At 39.0% G+C, this 13685-nt stretch overlaps 1 pseudogene; it reads right to left on the bottom strand.

Moving 5' to 3' along the window:
• Window positions 1-4959: 4959 nt before the first annotated feature.
• On the bottom strand, window positions 4960-13372 carry LOC128314008 (tigger transposable element-derived protein 1-like; annotated as a pseudogene).
• Window positions 13373-13685: the final 313 nt, after the last annotated feature.

Here is a 13685-nt window from a genome sequence, read left to right as displayed (position 1 = left end):
ACAAGATTTTCTGAGATTATTGGTTGCTTTATCAAAGTTTATTGGTACCTTCTGTGTAATCTGCCCAGATGACAAAGATTCTGTGTATTATAAGAATAATTTCCTGTGTTTTATGTTGACTTTGTCATGTCTGTGATTATTTGAGAACAAAGTCTTTCACTTCTGAAAGAGCTATTTTAGGTTGTTTATCATCACAGTATCTCCTATGTTTGCTTTTTAATTCTGTTACTGTCACTTCGATTACATTGGTAGCCATGTATTATTCTCAGTAACCCATGACCTAATCTTTTTTTTTTTTAATTTTTTTAACGTTTATTTGTTATTGAGAGACAGAGAGACCCAGAGCATGAGCAGGGGAAGGGCCAAGAGATGGAGAGACACGGAATCCAAAGCAGGCTCCAGGCTCCGAGCTGTCAGCACAGAGACCGACGCTGGGCTCGAACTCACAAGCCGCGAGATCATGACCTGAGCTGAAGTCGGACACTCTACCAACTGAGCCATCCAGGTGCCCCCCCCCCAACTCCCACCATGACCTAATTTTAACCAGTGTTCAAATTCTCCTGACAAATTTTGGCATTTTGCATTTCCTAAATTGAATCCTAAATGGTGTCTTTAAGTCTGTCTTTAAGATTTCCCAGAGGGTCCCCAGAAAAATTGCAAGCAATTTGTTCTTTTCCCTTATGAGAAGAGAGGTGCTGGAAATAATTAGGCTTATTTGATATGTTACCATAGATGAGTTGTATGGAAAACATTGTCAAATCAGAAAAGATAGCTAACCTTCCCTAGGTTAAATTTGTATGGGTAAAATGTTACTAATATAAATGTTTAGAAATGATATGATGTATGGGAAGCTCCCTCATTGTCTGTGATATGCTTCTTTATTTTATTTTTTTTAATGTTTATTTGTTTTTGAGAGAGAGAGTGAGCAGGGGAGGGGCAGAGAGAGAAGGAGACAGAGGATCTGAAGCAGGCTCTGCTGACAGCAGAGAGCCTGATGCAGGGCTCAGACTCACAAATCCTGAGATCATGACCTGAGCTCAAGTCAGCTGCTTAACGGACTGAGCCACCCAGGCTCCCCATCTGTGATATGCTTCTATTAACGAAAGTCTTAGTGCTACTTTGCATAATATTAAACAACAGTACACTGTTGTCATAATTTATTTTTTTAATGTTAATTTGGTAACAACTTTACTTCTTTAATTTGAATCTAGCATCCAGGCCAGTGGTTTTCAAGTGAGGATTCACATTACTTACCTACAGAATTTTATTAATATACAGATACTTAGGACCTACTCCACACTTACTGAATCTCTTTACTTGATGCTATCAGTATATTCCTGGTATATTTTAACTATGCACTTAATATTCATTGTATATTATGTCCCAGGATTATTACATGCTATATCTGATGATATTTTTCTCTTAAAGATTATGTTCATTCATTTTTAAAAGTTAGATGAAGGGGAGCCTGGGTGGCTCAGTTGGTTAAACATCTAACTCTTGATTTGGGCTCAGGTCATGGTCTCACCATTCAAGAGACTGAGCCCCATGTCAAGCTCTGGGCTGACAGCGTGGAGCCTGCTTGAGATTCTCAATCTCTCTCTCTCTCGGTCTCTCGCTCTCAAAATGAATAAATAAAGATTGAAAAACAACAAAAGATGCAATATCTACTGTTCTTTGAAAATAGGATGAATCATCATGTTTATAGTTTATCTAAAACATGTCTTAGATTCACTTTGTTTTGCACACCACAGAAACATCTCAATTTACTTTTCAGCTACATTATTCTTATAATGGACTTTCATCAGATCTTTAATTTTTTGAATTTTTTTTTAAAGTAAGCTCTGTGCCCAACATGGGACTTGAACTCACAGCCCTGAGATCAAGGGTCACATGCTCTACCAACTGAGCAAGCTACATGCCCCCAGATCTTTCACTTTTGAACATGATCGGTAATAAATTAACTACAATCATTTTGAGTCTTTTGTCACCTACAGATAAGTTTTGCTTTACTCTGATGCTTCCATGAATGGTCTTGCCTGTACCACTTAGGTACATGCCCAAGTGGATTTTCTTCAACAGGAGACCTGAGGAAAGGGACTTTGCCAGGTACTTTTGGGCACAGACTTCTGAAAGCCTCACTGAAACAACTTAGAGACAAATGGACTGAATCAGAATTTCCAAGACATTAGTCAAAAAACAGATGGGTTCATGAGATTGCTGACTCAAGTTGCAGTGGAAAGAGAATTTATTATATAGTACTGACTGATGAAGGATGATTGTGGCTTGTGTTAGAAATAGTGTTCATATTTTAATATCCTATTTTCTGGATATAAAGAAGCCACTAAGGTATCTTTTCTCTTAAGCTGTCTATAACTCATAACAATTTAATAGATTATGCTTTTAAAAACAGAAATGACAGGGGTGCCTGGGTGGCTCTGTTGGTTAAGTGTCTGACTTTAGCTCAAGTCATGATCTCACGGTTTGCAGGTCTGAGCCCCGTGTCGGACTCTGTGCTGACAGCTCAGAGCCTGGAGCCTGCTTCAGATTCTGTGTCTCCGTTTCTCTCTCTGCCCCTCCCCTGATCACACTCAGCCTCTCTCTCCTTCAAAAATAAATAAACATTAAAAAAAAAACAAAAACCAGAAATAACACATTTAACTTTTTCTCCCTGCCTGAGCTCTCCAGCATTCAGGAACTATTAAATATTCTCTCTTCATGGCAATATACTTATTTGAATACGTTCAATCCTTACCAGTCTTCCATGTTAGCAACACAATTGGAAACATTAGTCATGCAACCATGGCCTTACTTGGAATGACATATTTGAGACTGATGCTCATTTAACCATATATGACCAAACACTTTTTTTTACTGTTTATTTATTTTTGAGAGAGAGAGAGATACAGAGCACGAGTCGGGGAGGGGCAGAGAGACTGAGACACAGAATCCAAAGCAGGCTCGGATTGACATGGGGCTTGAACTAACTGTGAGATCATGACCTGAGTCGAAGTTGGACACTCAGTTGACTAAATCACCTTGATGCTCCATGACCAAACACTTATAAGAAACAAAGGTTGACTTTAGGGAGCCAATGCTTACAAAGCTGTCTTGGAAAAACTGTCCTTATATCTGCCTTATACTAAGAGTTTCTAGTGTAACAGGTGAGTATAAAAAGTCATATATTTGGGAAGACCAGCAAATTAGGATTTTTTTTGGGAACCCCAAGAAGAGCGGATTTCACTGAAATCTATAGGTACTACAGACGAGATCTGTGGTAAGTTCTTGCCTTGACTTCCTAGCTTCCTAAGGTTTTTAAAAGTCCAGTCTGAGATTCTTTTTGAAAGCTTCCAGAAGAGCAAACCTAAGAAGACCTATATAATGGTAAATTATGATTCTTGCTTCATTTATATAAATCATCAGGCCATATCTGATGAGACTATCCTTATTTGCAGATCAGGAATAGCCTTTCTTTGAGATTATTTTTGAATAAGAGGAGGGTGAGTGTAAAGGGAAATTTTGTGTCAGTAGAAAACTGCATGGCCCAGAGCACTTTTTTCCCAGTTATCAGATTCTGGCCCTGTTATTCATTGCCTTTGAGCTATTTTGTGCTCCTACATAAAGAGCAGATAATTTGATAAACAAATTCTGTCACTATGTGTTAGAAATTTAGTTGACTTTCTTCTTTCTCCATCCCTTGGAAAAACCACTTGTGGTATCTATCTGAAAATTGGATTGGATCCTGTCACTTTGCTCACATTGTCAATAATACCAAATTTTCAATTCTTTTCATTTCCTTAGGCATCTAGCTACAATACTCCACACTAAGTTTTTCAATTTTTTTCCCTTGCACCTGACCTGGTGTCATGGAGAACTAAAACCTGACCAGCCAGATTCTTGTCTATTGGAACTCTAAGTTGCCTTGCTCTGGGCCTTTGAAGAAGCCCTAAGAGCCAAAGTCCAATGACTTGATATAAGCCTTGGAGGAGTCATCATTGTAGCAGACCATAAGCCAGATGTTTTCTTGGACAAGCTGCTGTCGGGGCCACTAAGGAAGCAGGTCCAGTGAAATGCTCAGGTCATGCATGTCCATATATGAGAGGTAACCAATGTCATGCACATCCCCAGAGCACTGACATTCTAGCTTTAAGAAACCCAATGAGTGGTGTTACATAACTGAAAGATTTTTTCTCCACTGACCTGGATTCCACTAGACTGGTTACCCTCAAGTTTCAACTCCTGACTACTTAATACAACCTTCTATATTAATATTTCTCTTTTTCATGTAAGATGCCTGATATCCATAACTTCAAAAAAACTGATCTTGGGGGCACCTGGGTGACTCAGTTGGTTGAGTATCTAGCTCTTGATTTTGATCAGGTCATGATCCCAGGTTCATGGAATCAGGCCCCATGTCAAGCTCTGTGCTGAGCATAGAGCCTGCTTGGGATTTTCTCTCTCGCCCCCTCTGCCCCTCTCCCTGGATCTCACACACAGATACTCTCTCTCTCTCTCTCAAAAAACAAGTAAAAAAAAAACCCTGATTTTTGCCATCACCCCTAACAAATGGTTCAACTGATTTTTATAGGAACAATGCCAACAACAATCCTTGATAGACTATTTTTTTTTCTTTTTTTAAAGTTTTTATTTAAATTTCAGTTAGTTAACATACAGTTTATTAGTTTCAGTTGCACAATATAGTGAATCAACACTTCCATACAACACCTGGTGCTCATCACAGGATGTGCACTCCTTTTTAATTTTTAAATTTTTAATTAATTAATTTATTTTATACAAATGACTTTTTTTAATTTCATTTTTTATTTTTTAAAATTTACATCCAAATTAGTTAGCATATAGTGCAACAATGATTTCAGGAGTAGATTCCTTAGTGCCCCTTACCCATTTAGCCCATCCCCCCTCCCAGAACCCCTCCAGTCACCCCCCAGTTTGTTCTCCATATTTGTGAGTCTCTTCTGTTTTGTCCCCCTCCCTGTTTTTATATTATTTTTATTTCCCTTCCCTTATGTTCATCTGTTTTGTCTCTTAAAGTCCTCATATGAGTGAAGTCATATGATTTTTGTCTTTCTCTGACTAATTTCACTTCGCATAATAGCCTCCAGTTCCATCTACGTAGTTGCAAATGGCAAGATTTCATTCTTTTTGATTGCTGAGTAATACTCCATTGTATATATATACACCACATCTTCTTTATCCATTCATCCATCGATGGACATTTGGGCTCTTTCTATACTTTGGCTATTGTTGATAGTGCTGCTATAAACATGGGGGTGCATGTGTCTCTTCGAAACAGCACACCTGTATCCCGTGGATAAATGTCTGGTAGTGCAATTGCTGGGTCGTAGGGTAGTTCTATTTTTAGCTTTTTGAGGAACCTCCATACTCTTTTCCAGAGTGGCTGCACCAGCTTGCATTCCCACTTGATAGACTATTTCTTAGATTTTGCTTTGTCCCACTCAGGAGGCTTATGATTGCTTCCGAGATGTTCAGGAATGAATAATATGCATTCATCTTGAATGACAGAGGAATCAATAATATTGAACTTCATCTGAGGTCTATGCTCAAGTTACAGTCAAGAAATTCTCCCATCCTTCTGTGTTCAGGGAAATGACTGACCACAAAAAATCACCCTTTCCCATATGATGTAGGTAAGACCCATCTCCACTCTTCTTCACAATTCCCCTATTTACTTGCTTCTACAAAACCCAGACCCCTTTCCTGTTATTGGAGTCATTTCTCATTATGAATGTTTTCTCTATTGCAATAGCCTGCATATCATCTTTTTAATTGTCTGGTGCATTTTGTCTTTCATACCCTGCAAAGTAGATTCTAGGTATGTCAATGGACTCTAGCTTCTGGTTAAGTTAGGGCCTACAGATAAGACTTGGCAGAAGACTGGAGGGAAAAGGGAGATGGTGTTTGGGGGATTTATTCTACTGGTTACACTCTACACATCTTTCTTCTACATGACTCTCCCCTTCTGAGGTCCAAGACTTACACCTTCCCCTCATCCCTTCAGCCTGATGGTGATGATAGCTCCTTTGCCACTGGCCTCCTGGACACTGAACTTTCCCTGTGGCTATTCTATACCATGCTCCTCCCAATGGTCCCTTTGTAAATAAACATATAATGTGAGAGTGCTGTTTTCCCCTGGGACTCTGCTTGACAATCAAAATGTATTTTAGGACCTCAGGAGACATTTTGGTCTTTGGGAACCCATTCTCCAAACACTCTTGGGAAGGACGGTTTAAATCATTTTCAAAGAACAAGGTCCACTGTGATCTGGCCCCTTTCTCACTTCTGTACTTTTTCTCACTCATGCTTGAGTGAATTCATGCTTGAGCCAACTGAAATTATTTGAAGTTCCTCAAGCATGGAATGTTATTTTACCCCATCACACTTTGTCCCAGACACATACCCTTCCACATCTGCTAAACTCTTACCTATCTTTCAGGACCCGGATCAAGTATCCTTCTCTAGAAATCTGTCTCACCTGTACCTCTTGGGCAGGGTTGCCCACTCCCTCCTCCCCAACCCTCCTCTTGGACTAATCTCTAGTTCTGCACCTGCCACACGCTCCTGGAGAAGTTTGTCTCCATGTATGGCTCCCCTGTACAAGCCTTCCTTAATTTAAGATGGAATTATGTCCTGATAAACCCATCCTAAAGTGAAAATATCATAAGTGGAAATGCATTTAATATACTTCACCTACCAAACATTATAGTTTAGTTTAGCTTACCTTAAATGTGCTCAGAACATTTATATTAGCCTATAGTTGGGCAAAATCATCTAACACAAAGCCTATTTTATAATGAAGTGTTGGCTATCTCATCATTGAACAGTGTACTGAAAGAGAAAAAGAGAATGGTTGCATGGGTACAGAATGGTTGTAAGTGTATTGGTTGTTTGCCTTTCTGATCACATGGCTGACTGGGAGCTGTGGTATCACAAGAGAATATCATACTGTATAACATATAGCCAGGATAAGATAAAAATTCAAAATTCAAAGCACAGTTTCTACTGAATTCTTATTGCTTTCATACCATCCTACAGTCAAAAAGTTATAACTTGAACTATTGTCAGGGACTGTCTGTCCATTCCTAGGCCCTCGAAGGCAGGGACTGGGTCTCATTTAATTCACACTAACATAAGACTTGCATATATTTAGCACTCAAGAAATATCAGGTTTGTTAACTTACAATGGAATGAACTAAATCCAGAGTCCAATTCATATTGGTACAGCGAAGCAAGAAAGGGGCACTTGAAAGGGGAAGGGAGAGGTGTTGGATCTTGAATGTTGCCTAGAGTGGGCCCCACATTCCTATTACAGACATAATAAGAAAGGAGAGGAAATAAAAAGCTTCAGCATTAATATCTCAGCAACAAACCTGGTCATAATGAAGCTGAGGGTATTCAAATCGGTCTTTTCTCTAGGGAGGCAAACTACATAAATTAATACACTGAACCATGGCCTGAGGAGACCTGAGGCTTTAATAAATAAAGAACTGTACTGGGCCAAACAAGAATATAACACTGCCAGATGTCCTGGGTTCTCAGTTACAATAACATTCTTTCCTGGGCCAGGGCCAGAGAGCAGCTCAGAGAACGTTAAAGAATTTTTGTGCTCCTCTTAAAATCCTCTTTGATTGAAGAGACAACTTTGGCATCTCCCCAAAGCAAAGTGGATGTCTCCAGTCTGCTCAAGGCTCCTGCTTGACTCCAGCTTGAAAGGAAAGGCTATTTCTGGATCCTTTCTTTCTGCACTGTTCTCTCCTCTGTAGTTTCCCATTTATTTTGGACAAAAAAACAACTGGTGTTCAAGATATAATTCTGTCCAGTGTGGCTGGGCCTTTGTTAACAAGATCTCTTTTATAGATAAAAAGAGGGCAATCTGGGAGATAAATGCCCCTACTACACCATAGAATATTAGAATATTTGAGCAAGAAAGGATCTTAGAAGTAATGTTATCCACTCTCTTGTCTTACAGACTAAAAAAAAACTAGGATCCAGAGTGGTGATCAAACTTGCCCAAGGTCAGAGAGAACACTCTCTGTTCTTGGAAATACCTCTAACTTTCAATTCATTCATTAGTCAAGTTACCCTAAGCATTTAATAAGGGTATAATGTCCTCATTCCATTATTAGAAATAAAGCTTAATTTTTACAGACTCACAGTATGATAGAGACTTACAGAATTTACCTACACCTGATTTTCCTTCTCTTTTGGTCACATGAGATGGTTAGGCTCCTCTGCCCCCCTCCCCAGCTCCGCAGTCGGGAAAGACCATACAACTGGTTCTCACCAACAGGCTTTGAGCAGAAGTAGCTTGTGTCACTTCTGGGTCAAGACAGGAGATGCTGAATGTGAGACGCTAGCACTCTTCCCAGCTATAGTGACCGAGGAGGTTACTGGTCAAGCCTTCCATGAGCTTAGATCTTGAATGACTGTATGGAGCAGAGTTCTCTGCTGACCCACGTGAGACCTGTAACACATGTGAGGAACTTTTATTGGTTTAGATCACTGCGATCTTGGGGCTGTTTGTTACTGCAACATAAATTTAATCTGCTTGGGTTAATATGGGATGAGAAATGATGAACATTAATTTATAGTAATGTGTAAATGATTATAGGAGCTCTTTCTCTGGGATCAAGTTTTGGTATCAATTTATAGGGATGGATGAGACAAAGATCTTTTCTTTTAGGATTTTGTAATCTAGTACTGGAAAGAGAATATGTATAAATAGTTATATGGGAGGTTATGAAAACTACCATTGAAAAGCACAGAAAATGTATTTTGGGGGGAAGGAGATGGTCTCTCACTGATAGGAAAAATTATGGAAGATTCAATGCTCAGTGAGTATTAACTGAGCTCCTCTTATATGTAGGCATTGAAAGAAGAGGTCTTGAGAGGGAGGTTAGATTTAGAACTTCAGAGAAGTTAGGATCATTCAAAATTTGACTGGAAAGTAGATGAAATATACTTCATTTATGTTTTTCACAAACTTCGCATTGAAATTTCTTGAGAATTTGAGAATCTGGAATTTGACGTTGAAAACCACTTTGGAACAAAATCAGAAGCCTCAGGCCTTTATTTTCTGAGAGTTTAAGAAGAGAATGGCATTAGTATGGTTGTTTGGAAAAATCCAGGCAGGACTCAGACTCTTGCATTGGCTGTGTCAATTGGGTAAGTTATTTAATATCTTAAGTTATTTACAGACATGGATATAACATAAAATATATATGTTATATCCATGAGAGCTAGCCTGAATCAATGTTTTCCACCATGTGTTTTGAAAGTGTGTACAGTGAAACACTTGTTTCCCAAGACCCTTGATGGAAAAGTGTTCTAAAGTCAGATAGCTTTAGGAAATTCTGTCCCCTTGATGAATCTGAGATCCCCTCCTAGAAATTCATGGTGCTGATTAGCTTATTAAAGTCTCTGAAAAGTCATCCCACAAAGGAACTTGTTTAGATTTGTTTAATCTAGTATTTCTCAAATTTATTTCACTATAGATCCACTCTCCCACCCCAAACTAAAAAGCAGAAAACATTTGTTAGTATCATCTGGAACAATGATTTGACATACTCCTTGGAAAATGCTGATCACTGACCAGCATGATTTTGTAACCTGAAGATGTTCCCTGCATTTTCTAGCTTCTTAGAGCCTCAGCAAATTTATTTCTCACTTAACATTTTCTGTAACTTTTCTGTGAAGAGCAGTATGCAAATAATCATAGGTTAGTCCTTGTTCCAGATTAATTAAAAAAAAAGTGGGTAAGGAAAATAAATCTTTTACAGTTGATGATTGTTCTATACTTTTCATACATTCATTATCTCCTGATGGCTTTCCATTATGGTAGCAGAAGAAAGCGAGAAACTCTATTATCCTTATTTGAGGTGCAAAGCCTCAAATCAAAGACATGTTGCTATCCTCACAGAGCTTACCATTCAGTGAGGTAAAGGGAGAAGTAAATAATAATCATAATGGCCATCACTATGAAACTGCTTATTAATTGCTAAGCCCTATTCTAAGTGCTTTACGTGTACAGGCCTACCTCTGAGGTATAGTGGGTTCAGTTCAGAACACTGCAATAAAGTGAATATTGCAGTAAAGTGAGTGAAATAAATTTTTTTGGTTTCCCAGTACATGTAAATCTTGTGTTTACACAAGAGTCTATTAAGTATGCAACAGTATTATCTCCAAAGAACCCAAATGTATAGACCTTAATTAAAAAACACTTTATTGCTAAAAAAAAAAAAAATGCTAACCAACTTCTGAGCTTTCAGATGTCATAATCAGAGTTGTAATCTTTTTACTGGTGGAAGGCCTTGCCTAGATGTTGATGGCTGCTGACTGATGAGGATGGTGGAAGGTTGGGGTGGCAGTGGCCATTTCCTAAAACAAGACAACAATGAAGTTTGCTGCATGGATTTGCTGTTTTTATGAATGATTTCTCTGTAGCATGTGATACTGTTCAACAGCATTTTACACACAGTAGAACTTCTTCCAAAATTGAAGTCAGTTTTCTCACATCCTGCTGATGCTTTATCATATAAGTATATGCAATAGTCTAAATTCTTTATGGTCATTTCAACAACCTTCACAGCATTTTCACTAGGAGTAGATTCCATCTCAAGAAACCACTTTCTTCATTCATCCATAAGAAGAACTCTTCATCTGTTCAAGTTTTTCACTAGATTGTAGCAATTCATCACATCTTCAGGCTCAACTCCTGATTCTAGTTCTCTTCCTATTTTTGCCACACCTGTTGTTACTTCCTCTACTGAAGTCTGGAACCCCTCAAAGTCATCCATAAGGATTGGTGTCAACTTCTTTGAAACTCCTGTGAATGCTGATATAGTGACCCCTTCCCATGAATCACAAATGTCGTTAATGGCATCTGGAATGGTGAATCCTCTCCACAGCTTTTCAATTTACTTTTCCCAGATCCACCAGAGGAATCACTCTCTATGGTAGCTATAGTCTTATGAAATGTGTTTCTTAATAATAAGACTTGAAAGTTGAAATGACTTTTTGATTCATCAGCTGCAGAATGGATGTTGTTTTAGCAGTCAAGAAAACAACATTCATCTCATGTGCATCTCCATCAGGGCTCTTGGGAGACCAGGTGCATTGAGTGTGAGTAGTAATATTTGGAAAGGATCTTTTTTTCTGAGTAGTAGGTCTCAACAGTGGGCTGAAAGTATTCAGTAAACCATATGGCAAATAGATGTGCTGTCATCCAGGCTTTGTTGTTCCATTTATAGGACACAGGCAGAATAGATTTAGCATAGTTTTTAAACATTCTAGGATTTTCAGAATGGTAAATAAACATTGGCTTCAACTTCAAGTCACCAGCTGCATTAGTTCCTAGCATGAGAGTCATCCTATGATTTGAAGCTTTGAAGCCAGGCATTGACTTCTCTTCTCTTGCTATGAAAATCCAAGATGGTGTCTTCTTCCAATAGAAGTCTGTTTCATCTACATTGAAAATCTGTTGTTCAGTGTAGCCACCTTTGTTAATTATCTTAGCTAGATCTTCTGGATTGCTTCTATGTCAATACTCACTGCTTCATATTGCACTTTTATGTTATGGATACAGTCTTCCTGAAACCTCATGAGCCAATATCTGCTAACTTCCAACTTTTCTTCTGCAGCTTCCTCACTTCTCTCAGCCTTCAGACAATTGAACATAGTTAGGACATTTCTCTGGATTAGGCTTTGGCTTAAGGGAATGATGTGGCTGGCTGGATTTTCTAAACAGAGCACCAAAACTTTCTCCATATCAGCAATAAGTCTGTTTTGCTTTCTTACCATTCATATGTTCCATGGAGTACCACTTTTAATTTCTTTCAAGGATTTTTCCCTGGCATTCAAAACTTGGCCAACTGTTTGGCACAAGAGGCCTCACTTTTGGCCTATCTTGGCTTTTGATGTGCCTTCCTCACTGAGCTTAATCATTCCAACTTTTGATTTAAGAAATTAGAAATGAGTGACTTTTCCTTTCACATGAACACTTAGAGACCATTAGAGGGTTATGAATTAGCCTAATTTCAATACTGTTGTGTCTCAGGGAATAGGGAGGTCCAAAGAGAGGGAGAGAGATGGGGAATAGCTATTTCATGGAGTAGCCAGAACACATGCAACATTTATTGAGTTTGCCATCTTATATGGGTGTGGTTCACTGCGCCCCAAAACAAATACAATAGAAACATCAAAGATCACTGATTACATATGACCATAACAAATGTAATAATAATGAAAATGTTTGAAAGATAGAGAGAATTACCAAAATGTGACAAAGCGATATGACCTGAACAAATGGTGTTAGAAAAATGGCACCAATGGACTTGCGTGACACAAAGTTGCTGCAAACCTTTAAATTGCAATATCTGAGAAGCACAATAAAGTGAATCACAATAAAACAAGGTATGCCTGCATATTAACTCAGTTGATTCTCACAACAACCTGATGAGGTAGGTACCATATCACTGCCATTTCACAGACAAAACAGTTGATACACAGACAGTTGAGTAGATTATTCAAGATCATGCAGCTAGTGAGCATCAGAACTGGGATTTAAGTCGTGGCAATTCAGGTCAGAGGTATAGTGTTGAATACTGTGCTATGCTGCCCCTTCCATGAGATTCATATTGGGATAGATGAGCACAGATATAACTCCTAACTCAGCCAGTGAGTAGGCTCAGAAAATGTTCTTTGGAGGATGTGGCACTTAGAGTTGAGTCTTAAAGGTTGGAAAAGAATTAGCCAAGCAGAGATTAATAAAGAGTCTTCTAGAAAGAAGGAACAGAATATGTACCTGGAGATGAGGCAGCAAGTGGCATCTATGGGCAACTGTGTTTAGCTTTGCAGGGCAGAAACATGGTGTGTGGGGAAGGGGCAGAACAGACTCATGAGGCTGGAAGGAGTCAGCATGTTCCAAGGTCCTGACATCTTCTCATTGAGGCACTGATGGGGAAGGGAGGCATTGATAGCTTTTAAGTAGGGATGCCACATGCTCAGAATTTGTATCGATTTGGAAGGGATGACCTTATTGTCAAAAAGTCCTCGAAGAAGCTACTGCAGTAGGTAATCCATATGGGAGATGATGAAATCTTAAATAAGGAGGGATAGTGACATGAAAAATTAGAGACGGATAAGACATATACACAAAGAGGAACAAAGGGCAATAGGGATCGAGTGGATAAACAGAGCAGGTGACCAGAGACCAGCCAGCCTGGGACAGAATCTCTAGAGGAGGGTTTCTCAAGGGTTCTTTAGTAACACTAACCGTTTTGGCCATATAATTCTTTATTGGGGGTAAGTGTGTGACTGTTCCACACATTTTAGGATGTTTAGCATCATCCCTGGTCTTTGCCCACTAGATCCCAGTACCACTCACCCACCCAAGTTGTGACTACCAAGAAATGTCTCAAGATACTTCCAAATGTTTGAAGGTCAGGGCACTGCAAACAGGAGAGTAGACAAAATTATTCCCCATAATGCTTCTCAGTGTGTGGCCCGAAGACCAGAAGCTTTGGCATCTCCAGGGAACTTGTTAGGAACGTATGTGCTAGACCAGGTATACTAAGTTAGAAACTCTCAGATGGATCCCAGAAATCTTTGTCTGAACGAGCCCTCCCAGGGAAATCTGAGAACCAGTA

This window comes from Acinonyx jubatus, chromosome C1 (assembly GCF_027475565.1).
Source record: "Acinonyx jubatus isolate Ajub_Pintada_27869175 chromosome C1, VMU_Ajub_asm_v1.0, whole genome shotgun sequence".
Lineage (NCBI taxonomy): Eukaryota > Metazoa > Chordata > Mammalia > Carnivora > Felidae > Acinonyx > Acinonyx jubatus.
Note: the sequence above shows the minus strand (reverse complement) of the source record. Positions and strands in the feature narration are given on the sequence as shown.